At 38.5% G+C, this 16,806-nt stretch overlaps 1 pseudogene; it reads left to right on the forward strand.

Annotated features, from left to right (window-relative positions):
• Positions 1-211: 211 nt before the first annotated feature.
• LOC110212676 (large ribosomal subunit protein eL24 pseudogene) overlaps positions 212-16,806 on the forward strand; it is a 169,534-nt pseudogene continuing 152,939 nt past the window's right edge.

A 16,806-nucleotide genomic window follows, 5' to 3' on the forward strand; every position in this document is an offset into this window, starting at 1 on the left:
TACATTCACAGCAAGTTTGTTCAGTTTTGTTCTCAAACCTTGTGTCACAGTCAAAAGAGTTCTAGGTCTGTCAGAGGACCTGGGGTCCAATTCCATTTCTGCTACTTATTAGCTACATTCCCATCAGCACGTCACTAGGCCTCATTTTCCTCTGCTGATCCTAATTAATCACACCAAAATAAATTGCACTGAGGTGTTATGGGACCACGGCATGAAAGCCGAAGGTTTTCGCATTTTCCGAAGGGAACTCTGTTATTTCAGGAGTTGTCTGCTTGACAGGAGACAAAAAGATCAGGTGATTTTTCCAGATTTGTGATTCTGGTTTCAACATAGATGCAGGAGAATTAAGAAAAAGAAATAGATTTAAGAACTGCTTGCATAGGAAGATTTCCAGAGCCCAGCACAGGGCCTTTCACACAGTAAGCATTTAAATATTTTCTGAATTGAATTATTAAAGTTTTTCTTTGTATCCTCTCATTTTTGCATAAGCCTGGAATTCTGAATGCACATTTGGGGTGAAAGTGAGTGTATTGTGAACAACCAGGGTTGAGTGTTGGTGAAATGTTTTTTTTATTGACTATCATTCTACACTATTAATTTTATATTTTCCTTTATTGACTTCCTGACTGACATTTAATGAAGTACATTTTTCAGAACTTATTTTTGTTATTGTTGCTATTTTACAACTTGGGTGCCAGCTAGAATAGAAAATTTGCAGGACCATAGTACTGAGTCCTTCCAACATAGCTCTGTCAGTTAGATGCCAATAAATAACAGTGATTTCAAGGGTGATTAATCATAATCATTATAAAGCACTTTGGCCAATCCAGCATCTGTTTCCATGGATACAGCAGCTGGCTATCAAGGGTTTATAATTTATATGTTTTGGTTATTGTTCCCAGATGACTATGAGGATCATTGTATAAAGCACGACCTTTTAACTTTAGGCTTTGTAGCATACGGGAACCCTGAATTCTTTTGGATTAGTTTCCATTTACAATTTAGGGGAACTCTGAAGACACAAGGTAGGAACTCGTTACTGGCTTGAAGTAGTGAAATACAGAAAAAAAAATTAATTGTGTCAAGTTATCAAGTGATCACCGAAGGAGCAGCTCAGCTGAGGCTTGAACCCTAGCCCTCTGGATTTATAGCCAGTGATCTTTCCACTGAATCATTCTGCCTCCATTGGAAGTGAGAAAATCATCTTCACCTCCTTCCTACTTTTCTGGAGAAGCTGTCACCTGAGTTGCACAATAGGGGCCAAGTTATCATTAAATCCTTTGTTGACTGTAAGCTCCTGGCCTACATACAGAAACTCTTTGCAAGCATACTTTTGGTTTGTATTGTTGAGGTGCATCAAGACTCAGGAATGTTTTCCCTTAGATAATGGGAAGGCCACAAATCTTCCTTCTGTTCCATAGTTTTCTTTGTACCTCAGAGTTCATCTAGTCTGTAGGAAGTGAGGCCTAGTGAGGGTAAGTGACTTGTTCCTAATGATAAATCTGGTGAGTGCCTGGACCCATCCTGGATGAACTCTCTTAGACAGGCAGTACTAACAGCCACATGCTATTCGTGTTGCAGTGGAGGTTCATATAAGTCTGATCCTTTTATATTGGGTCATTTCAGAATCAGTATATGCGGAAGAGTAGCTCTGGACTAACTTGATTGGGACCCAGAGCAATTGCATTGGGATAGGATGTAGTGTTGTTGTTATCTATCATCTTCATTTCATCCCTTCCAGTTGACCTTCTCTTTAGAAATGCAGTGTGATTATCATTTGAATTATTGTAAATTTATAGGAGGAAGCCAATTGAAGACTTTCACAGACAGTGAACTTATCCCTTCCCTCTGCAAGAATAGTAGGAGAGGAATCCCCATGACTCTGGAGGATACTCCATGCCTCCTGCCCAGAAGGAAGGGGGAGAACTTCCACTTATTAGGTATCTATGTGACACTGGGTATGACCATTAACTTCTCTTTGCCTCAGTTTGCTCATCTGAGCAAATTAAATTTGTAAAATGAGAGGGGGTTGAACTAGATGCCCTCTAAGACCCCTTCCAGATCTAAATTTATGATCTGATGAACTGGGTAGATGAATATCTTCTACAGAACTTACTTTATTTATTATACTTATAGCCAAATTTCTATTATCTGTATTTGATTATAGGTACCTTATTTTCAACTCTCTTTTCAACTTAGAGTGTAATCTGGAGCACAGAGAGGCTCAGCAACTTGCCAAGAGATACATGGACAGTATGTCAGAAGCAGGATTTGAACCCTGACCTTGAGGCTGGCTCTCTGTGTATGCCATACTTCCTTTCCCCCTTACCCCAACTAGGTTAAAAACATTTCCTTTGCCATGGATGTGCAGGGTAATCAGGACATACAATGTTTATTCCCCTTCTTCACTTAATTATTTACTGCTAAAGCAAGCCTGATGAAATAATGCTTATTTCTTAAGGGCTTTCTTTGTGCAGAGCACTATATTAAACACTGGGAGAAACACAAGATTTTAATAACGCAGATACAGTTCCTGACCTCAGGGAGTTTATAGTCTGTTAGGGAGATGAAGATAGCAACACAGACATTACCTGATAAGTCCATTTGAGACTTAGAAAATAAAGTATTTCAAAAGATGGTAGAAGAAATGTAATTTAAGGCAAGGGCTGTTTTGTCTTTTGTCTGAGTATCTCTAGTGTTTAACTATGGGCAGAAGGCTTATGGTACAGTCATACCTAAAATCTCTCCCCAACTCCCTGAAATTCAAAACTTCATATTCACCAAAGACACTTCTCTCTCCTTTCATCCTTGTGACATGCACAACCTCAGCATCGTGCTTGACTCTCTGCTTTTCCCCTCTAGTTGTCACACTTCACTCCTCAGCCATTTGCTTAGTAGCTATCATACCACTCTGCCTTTCCCTCATCCTGCTTTCCAGTTCTGAAACCATAATCAAATCAACTGCCGTTCCTACTATGTGTTAATCTCCCCTCTGCCTCCAATCACTATCCCCATAACTTTCCAAAGCTAAATAATCTTTCCTGTTCTTTTCTTTAAATTGCTGAAATAGGTTTGATTTATTGTGAATCTAAATGAATACATTATATTCACTAAGGATACGAGAATACAAACCTCTTGGGAATGATCCCCTTTAGCTTGAGTGTGGGTGATAGAATCTGAAACGTTAGCATTTATTCCCTTCATCTTCATCACACAGATGATGTTTTTTCTTTTCCACAGGAAGCCTACAAATATAGTGACCACAATTTGTGACCCTGTTTGTATGTTGAGAATTCTTCCACAGCTAAGGTTCAGGGAGACAGCAAGTAGGAGCAGCCACAGATATTAGAATTCACAGGACAGATAGTCAAAGAAGCAACCTTTATTTCTGGTGCTAGTGAGCCAAGAGAAAAGATTGACTTAACAAGTTCTGTAAAAGGATAACAGTGGAATCTAAACAGGAAGAAACCTTTGAAAGCATTGTAAAACAGGAAGATGCCAGAAGCATTATCCAGAAATGCCCTCACCTTGGGCACAGGTGATCTCACTTGGTGTTTGAAGGATTAGGAGAACATTATGAAATAATAATTATCTTCATTTTTCAAAGACAAAAGCAGGACATTATCTATCTATCTATCTGTCTGTCTGTCTGTCTGTCTTCTGTCTGTCTATCTATCTATCAATCAATTGTCTCCCCTATTAGAAAGTAAGCTTATTAAAGGCAAGAAATATCTACCCTTTTGTATTTGTATCCCCAGTGCTTAGCATATTGTAAGGAGCACATAACAGGGGAAGGAGCCAAGATGGTAGAGTACAGGCAGCAACCCAGCTGAACTCTTCCAATATTCTCTTCCAAACAACTTTAAAGTAACTCCTCAAATCAAATTTTACAGCAGCAGAGCCAGCGAAAGGGAAGAGTGAGACATTTTTTTTCCAGCCAGAGACAACTTAGGAAGTCAGCAGGAGAGGTTGGTGACACTAGGGGGTGTGTTGGCCTGGAGCGTGCAGCAGAACCAGCAGCAGTGGAGGGTATTGGAGGTGGTCATGACAGCAGCAGCTTCAGCTTCAAGAGGTCTCAGCCCAGAGGAAGTAAGGGGGTTGGAAAACCGGTCAGAAAGAGATTATAGGGGACCTTTTGTAGGCACAGGATGCAGCTGGAGCTAATTGGCAACTCTATTACCCATAAGCAGTTCTGAATCACAGTTCCAGGGCAGAGAGGAGAGTTTGTAGTCATTCACAAGAGAGCAACACTTAGTTGTAAGGCAGAGAGAGCTAGTGCTTGTGGCTGTAGGTGAACAGGGAAACTGGTCATAGTTTCAGGGCCAAGAGGAATGCTAGTGATTACAACTGCAGTGGAAAAAGGGCCCTTCCTGGATAAAAAACAGAGTGCAAACTAAGACAGCAGTGACCACACCTCTCCCCAGATCATACCACCTTGGAAGCACCAAAAACTGGCAGAATCCCAGAACTAATTCTGAAAACAGCATCATAAAAAAGCCTGAAGCTTGGCACAGTGCTTCCCCACCCCCAGGTGTGCAGATACCAACTTTAACATAAAGTTCAAAGCCAAGAAATAGGCTAAAAATATTTGCAAACAACAACAAAAAGAATCTATTAAGCTGCTGGCAGCAGGAAAGATCAAGATATAAAAAGAAGGCCACAATGGGAAAACAGCTACAACCAAAGCCTCAAAAATTCTAATGGTACCCAAGCCCAACAATAATTCTTGGTAGAGTTAAAGAAAGAGATAAGAAAGATAGACAAAAAAATGGGAAAAGAAATGAGTGATGCAAGAACATTATGAAAAGAGAATTAACAGTTTGGTAAGAGAGGCACAAAAATACTGAAGAAAACACCTTAAAAAACAAAATTAGCCTAACGGTAAAAGAGGCACAAAAATTCATTGATTAATGAATTAATTCCTTAACAAGCAGAATAGGTTAAATGGAAAAAAAATGTTCAAGAGCTCACTAAAGAAAATAACTTTTTAACAATTAGAATTGGGGGGGGCAGCTAGGTGGCACAGTGAATAGAGCACTGGCCCTGGAGTCAGGAGGACCCGAGTTCAAATCTGACCTCAGACAATTAACACTAGCTGTGTGACCTTGGGCAAGTCACTTAACCCTAGCCTAGCCTAGCCCCCCCCAAAATAAAAAAAAAAGATTAGAATTGGGAAAGTTGAAGCTAATGACTCCATGAGACTTCATGAAACAATCAAACAAGGTCAAAAGAATGCAAAAAAAAAAAAAAAGAAAATGTGAAAAATCTCATCAGAAAAAAAATGACATGGAAAATAGATTGAGCTGAGGTAATTTAAGAATTATTAGACCACTTGAAAGCCATGATAAAAAAGAGCATACATATCATATTTCAAGAAATGATCAAGGACAACTGCCTCAATATCTTAGATCCAGATAATAAAAGAGAAATTCAAAGAATCCACGGGTCATCTCCTGAAAGAGATCTCATAATGAAAACTTCCAGGAATATTATAGCTAAATTCCAGGGTTCCCATATCAAGGAAAAATATTGCAAACAGCCAGAAATAAAAATTCAAATACCACAGTCAGGATCACACAAGATTTAGCAGCTTCTACATTAAAGAAACAGAACAGAAGGCTCGGAATGTGATGTTCTGAAAGGCAAAGGAGCTAAGACTATAACCAAGATAAAAACCTGTGCAGCAAAAGTGAGTATAATCCTTCAGGGGAAAAAAATCAACAGTTAATGAAATAGAGGCTTTCAAGCATTCCTGTTGAAAAGACCAGAATTGAATAGGATATTTGACATTGAAACAGAAGATTCAAGAGAAGTCATATAAGACACTCAAAGTTAAACTGTTTACATTCCTATATGGGAAGATGATACATGCAGTTCCTAAGAACTTTATCATTAGAGCAATTAGAAAGAGTCTAAATAGATGGAGAGCATTAGTGTGAGTTAATTATGTTGGGATGATCTAAAAGAAAAAAATGAAAGAGTGAGAAAGAAGAATGCTCTAGGAGAAAGTGGAAGGGAGAGGTAGACACATAAAACATGCATACAAGGAAGACCTTTTATAGTGGATGGGAAAATGGGGAGGGTGATGGGCAATACTTGAACTTCACTGTCATTGGAATTGGTTCAAAGAGGAAAAAAATATACACACTCAGTTGGGTATAGAATTCTATTTTACCCACTAGGGAAATAGAAAGGGAAGGGGATAAGTGGTGTGAGGGACAGGATGATAAAAAGGGAGGCCAAATTAAGAGAGGTAGTGGTCAGAAACAAAACAGACTTTTGAGGAGGAACTGGATAAAAAGAAAAAGAGAAGAAAAACAGAAGAAAATAGGATAGAGGGAAATGCACAGTAATAGTAAATATGAATGTGAATGGGATGAGCTCAAACATAAAATGGAAGTTGATAGCAGAATGGATTAGAAAACAGAATCCAACGATATGTTGTATACAAGAGACACACTTGAAACAGAAAGACACACAGAGTCAAAATAAAGGGCTGTAGCAGAATCTATTATGATTCAATTGAAGCACAACAGGGATAGCAATCCTGATCTCAGACAAAGCAAGAACTAAAGTAGACCATATTAAAAGAGATAATCAGGGAAACTATATTTTGATAAAAGGTACTAGAGACAATGAAGTAATTAAAAAAAATACAGCAAGTTTCTCTGATAAGGCCTCATTTCTCAAAGATATAGGAAGCTCAGTGAAATTTATGAAAATAAGAGCCATTTCCCAATTGATATCAAAGGATATGAACAGGCAGTTTTCAGAAGAAGAAATCAAAGTTATCTATAGTCATATGAGAAAATGCTCTAAATCACTACTAATAAGCTCAATAAAATTAAAACAACTCTCAGGTACCACGTCACACCTACTCAGAAATGACAAATACTGGAAGGGATGAGGGAAATAGGTACACTAATTAGTTGTTGGTGGAGTTTTCAATTAGTCCAACCATTCTGGAAAATGGTTTGAAACTATGCCCAAAGGGCCATAAAACTACATATACCCTTTGACTCAGCAATACCATTACTATGTCTATCCAAAAGAGATCAAAGGAAAAGAACCTATTTGTACAAAGATATTTATAGCAGCTCTTTTTTTATAGTGGCAAAGAATTGGAAATTGAGGGGATGCCCATCAGTTGGGGAATGGCTGAACAAGTTGTGCCATATGTCTGTGATAGAATACTATTGTGCTCTAAGAAATAACAAAGGAGGTGGTTTCAGAAAGAACATGGCAAGACCTATATGATCTGATGAAAAGTGATGTGAGAAGAACTGGGAGATTATTTTGCACAGTAATAGCAATGTTGTAATGGTGATTAACTGTGAAGGACTTGGCTACTTTGATCAATACAATGATCTGAGACTTCTGAAAGACTCATGATGAAAAAATGCCATCCACCTGTAGAGAGAGAACTGATGAACTCTGAGTGCAAATCAAAGCATGATTTTCTTGCTTTCTTTAGTTTTCTTTTTTGTTTTTTTTATGATATGATCAATATAAAAATGTATTTTTCATGATTTTACAAGCATAATCGATATTATTTTGTTTGCCTTCTCTGTGTATGCAGAAGGGTGGGAAGGAGGTAGAGAATTTGGAATTCAATTTAAAAAGAAAAAATGTTAAAAACAAATAATTAAATAATAAAAAACAAAAAAGGGCAATCATTCATATTGGCAATGAGTAATTATTTTTATAATTAAAATTCACATATTTTAATATGTGGTATATAGGAAACATAGGCATAATTCTGGAGTTTTCTCTAGCCTCCTCCATTTGGCAGAGATTAGGAAAGTGGTGTCAAACTCAAATAAAAACTGGGGCCATTAAACCATACATAAAGATCCCTGAAAGCTCTTTATTGACTTAGAAAATCATATATTTATGTTATTTATGTTCTGTTATATTATTTATTTTGTTCAATATTTCCCAATTATATTTTAATCTAGTTTGAGTCACACTGGAGTGTGTTTGCTCTCACAATGCAGCCCTTACCCTCCAGGCAAGTGTTTGATACCTCTGGACTAGAGCACCAGATTACCTACTAACTTTGACAGGAATAGAGAACGCGGTGCTATGGAGAAAAAGGAGAAGACAGGCGTGTCATATCAATGGCTTTTCACATTGAGAAGATCATGGCAGTGACAAAACTTAGCTGGAGGTATGGGCACCTATAAAAATTCCAGGTCAGGAATAGTGGACAATGGGGTCCTGAGGGTGCTGAGGAGGTAGTGGTGGGAACATAATTAGAAAAAATGAGACCATATTTAGCAAAAAAAAAAATCTACTTGATAATTTTCCTTCAGTATGATTGGGGTGGGCTGAATGCCTTAAGTTGTGTGTAGAAGCTTTAAGTAATTTATTTATTGGGAAATGGAGGGATCAATTCTTCTTCATCTTCAGAATAACCTTGAATTGAACTGGATGAAAAAATTCTCCCTCTCTGTTTCTCTTATAAGATTGGTAACACAAGATTCAATGGGTTGTTTAGACTTTTTTCTGCTTTGAGGCAGATAATATTTATGACGCTTTTTCTAGTCTCATTCCAGTGAGGAGTAAGCAATTCAATCATGAATAGAAAGAACCATGCAGGTGCATAAATTGGCACCGAAGGTATGGCTGCTGTTTCTCAGCTGAAAGTTCTCTAGGCCAACTTTCCATTGACCCATAAGTCAGAACGTCATTAATTAAGAAAGTGACCATTTATGACCAACCAGGCAAAACTAGATCCATTGGCAGATTAATTATTTTTCTACCTTTAAGTGTTACCAAAGCAGCAAAAGGAGCTAGGTGGGGGAAATAATAATGGAAGATTCTTCCTAGGAAAGGTGAGTTTGAATAGAGGTTTTAAAAGGGGAGAGAGAGGAGAGATTGGACTGAAGCTGTCCTAGAGTATACCAAATAAACATGATAAAGAAGTACTATTGTGAATGGTTTTAAAAAGTCCTAAGCCTATTACAGGCAATTCCAAAAGTATTTGTTTTAATGAATAAGTATGACTGATTATAGCTAATTGTAGTTTAATACAATTAATGGTTGGAAATTGAGGAAAAGATGGTGAGTAAGCCAGCTAGGAATACTTAGGTAACCTGAAGTCTGACTTTTGATCAGCTCTGATGTGCTTGAAATCATACTTGTTAAAAATTGTTTTCCGTGTACTTGGCATGACTTAGTGGTTACAGGGCCTACTGTATGGTCAGGAAGACCTGAGTTAACCTCACCTTGCCCCAAACCAGGCCATCTCCAAATCATGCCATCTGCATTCCTGCTCTCCTTTGCCTCCTCAGATTCTCACCTCTGGGACATATAGATGAATGTCCGTGGAGGTAAAACACTTAGCAAGAAATAGTGGAACCAATGTGCTTCTAATTTTGACAGCAAAGGAAGGGCTATAGTAGTAAATATTTTAGATAACTAAGCAACTTCCTGCTTTGATCACTGGAAGCCTAAATCTAATGGAACTTCTTGGAAATCATATTTGACTCTCCCCCTTTCCTTCCTGCCCTGCCCCATTGGACTGACATGGCTAAAATCAGATGCAGTCATAAATACTTCTGTCTTATCCACTCACCTGTTTTAGTTGTACCTTCCTCTTCCCTAGGCCTCCTGCATGTTGGGTGGATTCTCTTAGGAGGACAGATAGGGTGGAGTAGACTAGAACTGAACAGCAAGAGAAGGGTCATGGTTAGGTTGTGAGCTGCACTGGTAGAAGGAATACTTCGATTGGGAAGGAAGGTAGGAAGAGAACAAGCATTCACTACTATGTGCTAAGTGCTTTACAGATTTGACCCTCATGACAACCCTGGCAAGGAAGTGCTATTATTATCATCCCCATTTTACAGTTGAGGATACTGAGGCCAACAGAACTTAAGTTACTTTTCCAGGGTCACATAGCTACTAAGTATCTGAGGATGGATTTGAACTCACATCTTCTTTACTCCAGGTTTAGCCTTCTATTGACTGTGCCACCTAGCTTAGAAACATTATCAGTTGGAAATGGGGGGTGGGGTGGAGATTATGGAGTAGTGGCATGGTTTGAAGATGGCCAGGGAGTGGTATGGAGAAATAGTTCCAGGTCATCAGTCCTATTGACTTTTGTCTTGCTGCTGGACTTCAATGACTCTAGAAGAGAGAGTAAGCCTATGCCTTTGTGCAACTCTGCCTCACTTAAATTCAATTCACTTGAGAGTCAAGACATCAGCCTTGATGTCATTGGTCTGCTTCGAAATTGAAGGACAAACAACAATAACAACAAAAACAATGTGAGCCTCTCATTTGTCTTTATTATAGTCCTTTCCTTCATGGAGTCACTAAGCATTTTTTCCCATTTAGCCTATATTTTTCTTGGGCTGGCCTTCCCTTGATCTCAGTCTCTTCCAAATACATCTCTTTCATTTGCTCTTTTTCTGAACAAAGGAGAAAAAATGCCTGTCACCTCATTTCTCTCGTTCACCCGAACTACACTTGATTAAAAGCAACTTTCTCTAAAACCTCTAATGAATCTGACTTTTAAAGATCCTGACATTTGCTGAATTCCTAATAACTTTCCTTAAGGCCTATTTTTGTGGCCTCGCACCATTTCTTTGCAACTTGAAGGCAGAGTAATGTTTCGTACTTCTCATGAATTTACATCATTGCGTTGTTTCTAGCATCCTTTCTGGTGTAAGATAAAAATGGCTTGCATCCAAATTCCCCATGCCAAATTTAATTATGCCTTAATTCAGGCCCACTTTTAATAGAAGGTGATAAGAAAGACAGCTACTACTACACTCTTAATTACTTTCTGTTTCTCAAACTTATTCTTTTGCACTCTAATTCTGACCCATTGGAAGCCAAACATAAAAAAAAAATCCTATCACATCTCAGATTAAGAAAGATTGGAACTTTCCCTCCATTCTTCTCTCTCTTTCTTTATACATCCTTTCCCTTGATAAAAAAAGACAATAATGATAATATCAAAGTCAACCAATCAACAAGCATTTATTAAACTCCTACAATGTGCCTGGGAACTGAGCTAGCAGCTAGAGATAAAAAAGACAAAAATGAAAAACTGACTTCTGCCATTAGGGAATTTACAATGTACTGGGGTAGACAACGTGTGTTAACATGAAATATGATGGAAATAATCAGGGAAGCTTTTCTTATTGATTGGCATGATTCCCCTGCATGGAGCTGGCCACCTTCCAGTGTCACATGTGCTGTCAATCAATCGACAATAATATAATAATGATAGCTAACATTTATATTATGTTTATTATGTACCAGGTAACGTTAAATATTTTACACATACTATTTCATTTGATCCTTACAACAGCGGAAGGTACGTGTTATTATCACTCCTATTTTACAGAAGGGGAAACTGCGGCAAACACTGCTTAAGTGACTTGCCCAGGGTCATGCAGCTAGTAAATGCTTGAAGCCAGATTTGAACTCAGGGTTTCCTGACTCCAGGTCTACCTCTCTATCCTCTGTGCTATCTAGCATATATTAAATATCCACTACATGGAATTGGAGAGCAGATACTGGATTTGGAGTCAGAAGATTAGCTCTACCATTTACTAGCTTGGTTTGTGCAAGACACTTAAACTCTTTGAGGTTCAGTTTCCTTCTCTATAAAGTGGGGATGATATCAGCGGTACCACCTGCCTCGAAGGGTTGCTGGGCAAAAGAGAATGAATATAAAATGCTTTGTCATCATAATGTAAGTTTATTTATTTATTTTTGTTATTTCTCTTTCATGACATTCCACCTCCTTTCTTGGTGCCTTTGGGCAAGCTGTCCCTCCATGCTTTCAATGTACTTCTTCTACCAGTTCTAAAGATTGCTTAGGTTTCTTAGCAAAATCTCTTCAGGAAGCCATTTATGATGTGGACCCCACCCCCTACTTAAATTCTAGTACCTTCCACCTCTAAATAACCTTTTACATAAACCCTAACCAGAAAATTACCTTACAAATGCCTTTTATTGGGGGAGCCACTGTAAAAGAATGTAAACATACTGGAGTAGGGATTAATTCATTTTTCCATTGTGTCTTCAGTGTCTAGCACAATTCTTGTCACATGGTACTCATTTAATATGCACATGTTGATTAACTGATAGCATGTATGACATTGAAAGTGGGCCCACTCTAGGCATAGGGATGCAGACAAGTCTTCTTGGGGACATCCTTGGGAGATGTAGAATCTAGTTGAGTGGGACCAAAATGGTACGCAACAAGAAGTTCCTCTTGAAGACTTCTTGGGAGTTACAGAAGTATGCAATTTAATTAAAAAAACCCCTTTACATTATGGACTTTTTAATATGTCACTGGGATTATAACCATGAGAAACAGGAGTGTGGTACAGTGGAAAAAGCATCCACTCTGGGGTCAAAGGATGGAAGTTGAAATGCAGTGTCACTTCTCACCTGTATGACTTTGGGCAAGTCACTCACTTAACCTCCCTGTCCCTCAATTTCTTAGTCGAAGATAAAACTAGGTGGACTTAGAGGTCCATTTTAACTCTAGATCTATGATCCCTTAAGAGATCTCTTAAAGATTGCAATATAATGGGAGTGAGGTAAGACATGTACCCAAATAAGATGCTAGAGGCAGTGTGATGTAATGGAAAGAATGCTAGATTTGGATTTAGAAAGACTAGGTTCAGTGGCTTTGCCACTTGTGACCTGTATAACTTGGGGAAGTCATCAAATGTCTTTGGGCATCAGTTTCCTCACCTGAAAAAGAAGTGAGTTGCATTAAATGACCTCTAACAACCCTTCCAGTCCTAAATCTAGGATGATCATGTGTTTAAGTTCCAATGAAAATCCCACCTCTTATAGGAAGCCTTTTCCAACCTCTCTAAACTCCAGTGCCTTACCTCTGTTATTTCCTGTTTATCCTGTACATAGTTTGCTTTGTATATATTTGTTTGCATGTTGCTGCCATTAAATTAAGGACAAACAACAACAACAACAACAACAATAACCTTGAGGGGAGGGACTGTCCTTTGCCTCTCTTTGTAACCCCAGAACTTAGCACAGCATCTGGCACATAGGTGCTTAATAAATGTTTATTGAATAGAATCAAATTGATGAAGTGACCATGACCAGCTGCGTAATCTTGGGCAAACTATTCAAACCTTGCTGAACCTGAAGTTCTTTGTCTCTAAAATGGGAGAGTGTGGCTATATGACGTCCAAACCCTCTTCCCCAAATTTTATGATTCTAAGTAAAGTATGATATAGGCAAAGGAAAGATACACATTAAATGATGAATTAATTGTATATGTACTTATTTATTTGCATGTTGAACCCTCACAAAAAATTACTTCATACCCATCAGATCTCATAGCTTGATAGTTTTCCTATTAACAGAACTTAATAGGGGTGGTGTGTTACAATGGAGAGATCACTGGCTCTAGAGTCAGAAGACCTGGGTTCAAATCCTAATTCTGCCACTTAATTCTTGGGTTACCTTGACCTTGTGCAAGTCTCTCTACCTCTGTGGACCTCAGTTTTCCTCACCTATAAAATGAAGGGGTTAGACTAGATAATAACTTAGGTTTCTTCTATTCATCAATTTCCTTTTCTTCCAAAAAATTGTTGCTCCTACATATTTTCACAAGCTAAACTATATGAGCAATTGTCTTGGCTTATTTTATTCAAATAAAATTAAGATTTTATTAGAATTTTATGAAAATACACAATCTTAAACATGTGGCAATATATTAATAGAACTCTTTGGTAATTTTCATATCTGTAGCATAAAATAAGAAGCTCTTCTATGTTATCATTAGTATGATGGATGACCTTGTTTTTCAGTGCAAAGTTTCCTAAAACATGATGTCATTGATGATATTCTTTAATTATATCTTTCAGAGCATTAAAATATTCTCAAGAGGTGAAAGGGCAATAAGTCTCAATCATGCTGTGTAGTCTTCTATCAGACTGGAGACAGAAAAAAAAGGTTGTTACATATCTATTGAAATCTGAATAAATTCCCACATGGCACAACTCTAGGTTGTTTCTAAATCCATTAGATTGAGCTAAAATTCTCTGGAGACATCACATTCTCTCCAGGAGCTGTTGTGTTCTGTAGAATCCAAATAGCTGCTCTCCAAAAGTGCCAGATTCCCTTGCAGTGGTGGGAGCATCCCTGCCATGTGCTTGACTTTCCAATGGTAACAGACCAGAATGGGTTATTATTATTAGTATTGTTATTATTTTTTTGTTTTTTGGTGAGGCAATTGGGGTTAAGTGACTTGCTTAGGGTCAAACAGTAAGTGACAAGTGTCTGAGGCCGAATTTGAACTCAGGTCACCCTGATTCCAAGGCTGGAGCTCTACCCACTGTGCCCCCTAGCTGCCCCTGTGCGTCATTTTCACTGCTCCACCTTCACATCCCATTTCCCCACATAAATTTCTTGTACCATTTTCTCTGAGGGTCTTAATGAGAGGAAACCTTCCCACTTCTTCCTCCAGGTCAGTCAGAGAAGGCCCACTGCTTGAACTTCACACCAGTGTGTGTTTGCCCTGCATTTTCACTTTCATCAGGGTAAATCTTCAAGGGAAATTAAAGAAAAAAAGGCACCAAGATTAGTTAGGATGGCCTAGGAAAAGAGGATGTGAAGTGTTTCCTTCATCTCAAAAAGGAGATGATATACATGATGAGCTGCTGTCCCAGCTGGAAGATCTATTCTTTTCATTCAAGAATCTGTATGTCAGTGGGGTGAAAAAGTGATCAAAGTAAGGCAGCCCTCAGCACTATCCCTCAGGAAGGACTTTATTTTCAGTGGAAATTGGATGTACTCCCATGGGAGTTGTATTAGGAAATATTGTATCATTTGGCCATTGCTTCAGTGTAGAAAACTCTGCCCTAATTTCTAAGATGTGTGTGTGTGTGTGGGAGGAATAAGCATTTATCTGTTGCCTGTTATGTGCCAGACACCATGCTGAGCACTTTACGAGTATTATCTCATTCGATCCTCACAACTCTGAGAGGTAGGTGCTATTATTATTCCCATTTTATACTAGAGGAAACTGAGGCAGACAGAGATTAAACTACTTGCCCAGGATAACTCAGCTAGTAAAAGTCTGAGGCTGAATTTGAACTCGGGTCTTCCTGCCTCCAGATCTAGTACTTTATCTACTGCACTACCAGCTGCCTCAGGATTCTATGGGATAGCTATTAGAAAGTCATGTATGTTAAAAATCCACCTAAAGCCTCATCACAACAAATTAGGATTCTATTTGTAGCCCTTTATGGGCTGTATAGCCTACTGGGAGGCATAGATTCCCTACTGCCTCCAAAATAAGGAGAGTAGAGTCCTTCCATGTTCTGATTGCATTTTATTGCTGAAATGTATCAGTTACAAAACATGAGATTAACAAAACAGAAATATGTAAGAAAGATTTCCTGTTGCTGTATAAATAGTTAATTGCTGTACATTTATTGGGGCAGTTAGGTGGCACAGTGGATAAAGTATTGGGCCTAAAGTAAGGAAGACTCATCTTTTTGAGTTCAAATCTGGCTTTAGACACTTCCTAGCTGTGTGACCCTGGGCAAATCACTTAACCATGCTTGCCTCAGTTTCTCATCTGTAAAATGAACTGGAGAAGGAAATGGCAAACTACTCCAGTATCTTTGCCAGAAAAATCGCAAATGGGGTCATGAAGAGTTGGATGTGACTGAAAAATGACTCAACAACAACATGCATTTATTAAGCATTTACTACATGCCAGAAATTGTGCTAAGTGCTAAAATATAAAGCAATACAAATATACAGTCCCTCCTCTTGAAGACCTCACATTCTAATGGAGAAGATAACACGCAAATAACAATGTCCATACCAGATCTAGACAGTATATTTGGAAATTAATTTCTGTGGGATGGGTCAGGATGGGGCCAGGGAAAGGTCTCTGGCAGAAGTTGGGACTTGAACTCAGTCTTGAAAGAGGTCAGGAAAGCCAGTAGGCTGAAGAGATGAGAGTAGGAATGAGGGTAGCTACTGAAAAGGAATGGTGTTGGGAGATGGAATCTCCTATGTTCAAGCGGTCTTTGCCAGTTGTCTTGACTCAGGTCTTGCCACTGGACTCTGATGACTCTGCAGGAGATAGGCTGATGACTTTAGGTAGTTCTGCCTCACTTAAATCCAATTCATTTGCAAGTCAAGGCATCATCTCCTGATGATATTGACCTTCCTTGAGAACAAAGGAAGAACAATTAAGCCCTATGTGCAAGGAGCATCAAGAAGGCCAGTGTAAGCTTAAATCTGCATCATAGAATGTGTGGAAGGGCATTAAGTATAAGAATAATGTAAGAGGGAAGGAGTCAGGTTGTGAAGAGCTTTCAGAATCAAACAACTGATTTTATAGTTGATCCTAGAGGTAAAAGAGAGGCATTAGAGTTTATTGGGCATAGGCATGGTCAAATCTGCACTTTAGGAAAATCAGTTTAGCAGCTGAGTGGATGCTAGATTAGAGTGAGGAGAAATTTGAGGCAGGGAGACTAACCAGAAGGATATTTCAATAGTCCAGGCTTGAGGTGATCATGTCAGGATGGTGGCTGTGTTGGTGAACAGAAGGGGATTTATAATGAGATTTTATGGAGGTAGAAACTGACAAGACTTGACAATAGACTGGATATGTGAGTGAATGTGAAAAAGTACTGAGGATGACACCAAGATTGTGAATATGGATGGATGGGAGTATAGTTGTACCCTTGATAACGGTAGGGATATTCAGAAGAGGGGAAGGTTTTAATGGAAACTTCATGAGCTCTGTTTTGGATATCCAGTTTAAGATGTCTAAGAAGCTGTTGA

The sequence above is a fragment of the Phascolarctos cinereus genome, unplaced genomic scaffold (genome assembly GCF_003287225.1).
Source record: "Phascolarctos cinereus isolate Bilbo 61053 unplaced genomic scaffold, phaCin_HiC Scaffold_2;HRSCAF=192, whole genome shotgun sequence".
Taxonomy (NCBI): domain Eukaryota; kingdom Metazoa; phylum Chordata; class Mammalia; order Diprotodontia; family Phascolarctidae; genus Phascolarctos; species Phascolarctos cinereus.